We start from the raw sequence: 6777 nt of genomic DNA on the forward strand, positions 1-6777 counted from the left end.
AACACTTTATGCAATTATTAAACCAAAAATTAGTGACCTATATTTCTACGTTCCATCCAAAAATAAATAGTTTTATTCAATGTTTTTTATGAGAAAATTTACAAGTACCAGCTAAACATGCATGTTGAAAATGAAAAGATAATCGATAGCCTTAAATCAAAGTATCCAAACTAATTATAGGGTCAATTATATATTTTTAAAAAAATTTTAGACTAAAATTAAAGTTTGAATTTGAAACTTTCAATTTTAAAACTAATTTTATTAAAATTCGGTATCATTATCATTATATTATAATGTACTAAAAAACTATATGTAGCCACGATTCTTTCCTGCTATTTTAATTTACCTAACACATTTTAATGTATTTTTATTTTTTTTTTCTTTCTTTGCAAGGGATTAATTGCCAAGACAATACCTTGATGATTTCACTTATGTTAATTTATCATTTATCATAATTATATAAGTGTCATCTTCATGTTTGCTTCCATCTAAGTTTTTTTCATTGGAATTAAAAAATTAATATTTTATCAACAGATCATATAATTTTATTCTTTTGGCTTACTTCATTTTTAATTAAATTTTAAATGTGTAAATTTTACATTGCGCAGTTGAGAAAAAAATTAACTAATATGAAACAAAGATTTAAGGGCAAGATTTCCTTAGCCATTATTACTACTATTGACACACTTGAAGTTGTTGGGTCTAAAACAATAAACATAATAATGCAGAATCAATATATCATAATAAACCTATAGTAATAGATAATAATCAACAAATAACAACTAACAACATAGAAAAAATAAAGTACATTCAGATTTACTTGAAAAACCCTTTAATATAGAGGAAAAAAATCACGGACAACAAGAAAAAAACCTCCACTATCAAATAATAAATATACAAAAAAAAATTTAGCTAAAACTAAAGCTAATCAATAACTAGAAAGACAATTGGAGAAATCGTATTAAATAGGTTACTCAACAAATACATTATAGATTTATTTTTAGACAGCTTCAAATCCGATCTTTACTATTTAGAATGTAAAACTCTGAATCATAAATTTGCTGATAAAATTTTACCTCAATCAGACCACGAATCAACTTTCATTCAACCAACTCTCTCTTTTCTCTTTTTTTTTTTTTGTATTTTCCTGGCTTTTTTTTTTATTTGTTGTGCCACATTGTTTTTCACCTTAAAACAGCCCTTACATCTTTTTATTAAGTAGCTAGGGCTCTATGTAAAAGGAAAGACTAAGGCCCATGGCCTTTGATTGGTCTAAACCTAATTACATGGGGTTAAACCCCATTTTCCCAACAATCTCCCTCTCCAACCCCATTAGGAAGAGATTCATCACCATAACAATTTCATTTAGAATTAACCTTGGCCAAGGAACCCATCCTGATCAAGTTACTACTAAGCTAAAGCTTCTTTATATGAGGCATCTTAGTAAGTATATCTGCTACATTCTCATCATTATGAACTTTTCTTCAATAACATCTGCTATTTCTTAATCACCGAATGTAATCAGTGATATCTTACATTAATGTGCTTCATTCTAGCAGTGTACATGATATTCTTACTCAAATCTAAAGCATTCTAACTATTATAAAATATCATATATTCTTTCTAATTCAATTCCAATTCAAGAAGAAAAAGTTCATCCAAAGCTTTTTTTTACCTGTTTTGGTTGCTCCAATATACTCAACTTTTGTAGTTGACAAAGGAACACACTTTTATAACTTAGACTACCAAGAAAAAGCTTTTTCTGTAAAAGTGAACAAATATCCTGAAGTAGATTTCCTACCATTAAGATCACCTACCATGTTAGTATCAGTAAACCCTTTTAAACTTCATAACTCAAGCACATTTTTAAAATACCTTTCAAATATCTGAAAATTCATTTCACTACTTCTCAATAAACCTTTCTTTGATTAAAAAAAAAATTGTTCACTACACTAACTGCATGAGTAATGTTAGGTTATGTACAAATCATAAGATACATTAAAGAACCGACTATAAAAGAATAAGAAATACTAGATATAGTTAGTTGTTCTTTCTTAGTCACCAGATAAGATTTTTTACTCAAATGAAAATGGTTGACAAGTGGATTGCTAACTAATTTAGCATGTTGAATGTTGAATCTACTAAGCACCTATTCAACATATTTTTTTTTGTAATAATCATAATTTTCTAGCTCTCTTATCTTAGATAATATCCATATCAAGAATCTACTTTGCTGGACCTAAATCCTTCATATTAAAAGACTTAGACAATTATTCTTTCAAACTATAAACTATACCAGTATATTATCCCACAATCAACATATCGTCAATATATAATAAGAGAATAACTAAGTTACTATCAAAAAAATTTTTAACATACACACAAGGACCCACAGTCATTCTCTTATAGTTATGGCCCACCATAAAAGAATTAAACTTTTTGTAACACTATCGTAAAATGTATTTCAAGCCATACAAGCTTTTTTTTAGTTTGCAAACTAAGTGTTCTTTCTTTTTTACTTCAAAACCCTCAAGCTTATTCATAAAAAATATCATTCTACAAGTCACCATGCAAGAATGCAGTCTTGACATTAAGTTGTTCAAGCTCAAGATTCAAACTAGCTGCTAATCTCAGTATCACTCAAATGAAACTCATCTTCATAATTGAAAAGAAGATCTCATCAAAATCGATGCTTGGTTTCTGAGAAAAATCTTTCATCATCAATTGAGCTTTGTACCTCACTAGCTTGTTATTATCTTTTTTCAACTTGAACACCTATTTATTTTTCAACGGCCTTTGTCCTTTTAAAAATTTAACAAGATCATATGTACCATTTTTTCATAATGACTATCTTTTTTAATTGCTTTTAACCAGTGTTCTCTACTGGAATAACCTGCACTTCTTGAAAGCTATTTGACTCCCTCTCACTGGTAACTAAAATAAAATTTGAACTTGAATACCTAGTACATGACTTGTGCTCTCTAGTAAATCTCTTAGGCTGAGACTTTACACAACCTAATGTTGAAGGTAGCTTTTCCTACTCAACATCCTCTAGTGGAAAGGACTGCTCACCCTGTTTAACACTCTTAAGTAAAAAAGATTGCTCTTCTTGTTCAAAAGTAATTGCATCTGGCTCATCACTAACGTGGTTGGCTTATTCATATCCTCAAGTTCTATTTCTTGTTCATTTCTACCATTTTGTCTCTTTCTTATGAAACTCATATCGGTATTAAAACATCACACTTAACAGTAACTTGTGTAATCTTCTCATCTTTTTGAAAGTCTATTATGGTTTTTTTCATAAAAGATCATATCTCTGCTTCTAATTATCTTTTTCTTCACTAGATCCCATATCCTATACTCAAATTTCTCATCACTATATCTTATAAATACACATTGTGTGATTTTACTATCAAGTTTTGACTTCTACTCTTTTGGCACATACATGAATGCTTTACACCCAAAAACTTTTAAGTAAAAGTATGTAGCATCTTTCTGTATCCATACTCTTTTTGGAATGTCAAAGTCTAAAAAAATTTATGGTGATCTGTTAAGTAATTAATAAGCTGTGTTGACTGCTTCACCCTAAAATGGCTTTGGTAAATTTGTCATCCTCAACATGCATTTGACTTTTTTCATAATGGTGTGATTCATCCTTTTAGCTAACCATTATGTTGTGATATTTCAGATTCTGTCATCTCATATCTAATCTCATGCTTTGAATAGTACTCTTCAAAGTTTTGGATATGTATTCTCCATCATTATCAATCTGAATACACTTTAAGGGTAGCCTTGTCATCCTTTCTACCATAGCATAAAATTTTTTAAAATATTGTAATACTTAGCTTTTATTTTTTAACATTTACACTTAAGTCTTAAAGGTAATAAAATACTTACTACCACTCAATGACTCAACTTTAATGGGATCACATATGTCAGAATAAATCAATTTCAATCTAATTTCTTTTCTTTGAAAACTCTTATGAAAAAAAACTTTACGATGCTTACCAAATAAATAATGATCACATGAATCGAGAGACATACTTTTGGTTAAAGGAATGGGAGACTACCTCGTTAAAACTTGTAACCCCCTATCACTCATGTGTGTCAGTCTCTTATACCATAAATTTGTTGAAGCATCATCCTTAACGGTATTTATCTAGTTATCGTTTAATTATATTTATGTCTTATACATTGTGCAGTATAATTTTTCTTGCAACTACTATAGATCCTTAAAGAAACTTTCACTGTCCATTCTTTTGTTGACTCTTATATCCTTCTTTATCAAGGATATTAATAGCAAACAAGTTCATTCTCATATCTAAAATATGTTTGACAACTCTCAAAGTTAACATGTAGCCCATACTAGTTTGTACAATAATATCATCAATCTCAATAATCTGTGACACACTCTTATTTCCATCGTAGTGCAACCAAAGTCTCTCGCTTTATAAGTTATAAATAACTCTATCTTAAGAACACAATGATATGCCTCTTTTGTATCAACTATCCACTCAATGTCGAAATCACCAATATAATTATAATCACCATGTGTATAAATCAAAGCAACTAAATCACTATTTGAATTTATTGCTACAACATTGTCATCATCTAAACTCTTACTTTTTTTATCTTTTCGCTCTTGCTTTAAAATTTTACAGTATCATTTATAAGACGTACTTTACCCTAATGAAAATACTTTTTTTTTTATCTTTGGACTTAGATCTATGTTTAAACTTACTATGACCTTTTGAGTTCTGACCTTTGTTGATATTTTTACTCTTATTTTTTATTACTAGAGCTTAATTCACAAGGTCTAAATATTTTTTCTTTGCTTTCTCATTAAATCTACTGTTATTTACTATCTCCAATATCACCTTGTAATCAGGAGTTGAATTAAGAACAGTCACAACTAGAGTATTTCAATTGTCTAGCAATAAACCCAAAAAAAAGCCTTTATTTCATCATCTATCTTAAGCTCTATAGTAGTCATTCAATTAAATATATCTTAAAAATCACTCAAATGCTCTGTAATCAATCGTCCATCCTAATACTGTAAAGTTACAAGCTTTTTAACAAACATAACTTTATTTATACATTTTTTTCTTATATAATGTTATAATTTTTTTCAAACAATGTGAGCATCTGTCTCCTGCGCTACATGATGGAATAAGTTGATATTAACTCATTTTTTTATTGTAGCCAGTGTCTTTCTGTTTAACTTTATTCAGCTTTTATCTTTTATATATACTATTTTAGTCGAATCATCTAATATCGATTCATACAAATCTTTGTAGTATAAATGATCTTCCATCATAGGCTTTCAAATTGAATAATTTGATGCTATCAATTTTATCATCGAATCTGTATCACCCTCCATAATCTTAAATAAAATTTACTTCTGTCATGGGTTACTTTTGTATTGATATCTCAAAATAACCCTTATTCTGATACCATTTATTAGATCTAAAGTAATAAATACAATAACACAAAAATAATATACAGTAATAAATCCACAGTAATAAACAACAATCAACAACCAACAATGCAAAAAAAAATAAAACACACTAGGATTTACATAAAAAAAAAACCCTCCAGTGTAAAGGAAAAAAATCATGGATCACCAAAAAAAAACTTCACTATTAAATAATGGGTATACAAAGTTCTTCTTTAGCTAAAACTAGAGCTAATTAACAACTAGATGGACAATTAGAGAAATCTCATCAAATGTGTGACTCAATAAATACATCATAGATTTGTTTCTAAATAGCTTCAAATCTGACATTCACTATTTAGAATGTAGAACTCTGAATCATAAACCTGTTGATAAAATTTTAGCTCAATCAGACCATGGATCAACTTCTGTTCAACCAACTCTCCTTTCACTATTTCTTTATTTTTTTGGCTTTTTTTTCTTATTTTTCTTAGTTTGTGGCACCACCTTGTTTTTCACCTTAAAACAGCCCCCATCTTTTTTTTATTAAGTGGCTAGGGTTTTGTGTATAAAAATAAAAAATAAGGTATATGGCCTTTGATGGTCCAAACCCAATTACATGAGATTAGACCCCACTTTTCTAATAGAAGTAAATGTCCTTATCTAATTTTAAGCATTTTTATTTTTCAAAAGCTTTTTGTTTATAAAGGCAATCATAGTATAAAAATACATATTAGAATATATCCATTTCCTTGACTTTAATTTCAATGAAATTATGCATTTTGTCAATTGTATGAATGTATTAATAAAAAAATTAAACCTATATATTAAAACAAAAAAAAAGAGAAAGAGAAAGAATTAGACTTGTGTGCCTATCTTTTTTTTCTAAATGAAGCTTTAAGATGAAATTGTGATTGTAATTAAAGTTATTATATAGAAACAACATCTTTGAAATTAATAATAATAATAATAATAATAATAATAATCAAAGAGAAAGTTATTGAAATTATAAGATTTTAGTTTGCAACTCCTATCTTTATCTTTTTGATAAAGTCTGAGATTCATGATGTAGAAAAAATAAAGTAGCAAGATTCCTAATTGATGACTTCTCAAAGCCTTTGCAAAAACAGAAACAAAAAACACCAATCATTTGGTTGCATGGAAAACTTTTTCTAATATTATGATTATGATTGGTTGATTTTTGTCAAAAAATTTCAATTTTAGATCAAAGTATCCAAACTAATTATAAAGTACATTATATATTTTCTAATTTTTTATACTACAACTAAAGTTCGAATTTAGGCCTTTTAATTTTAAAACTAATTTCATCAGAATTCGATATC

The sequence above is a fragment of the Durio zibethinus genome, chromosome 4, assembly GCF_047325235.1.
Source record: "Durio zibethinus cultivar Kanyao isolate XHJ-2024 chromosome 4, ASM4732523v1, whole genome shotgun sequence".
NCBI classification, from domain to species: Eukaryota; Viridiplantae; Streptophyta; class Magnoliopsida; order Malvales; family Malvaceae; genus Durio; species Durio zibethinus.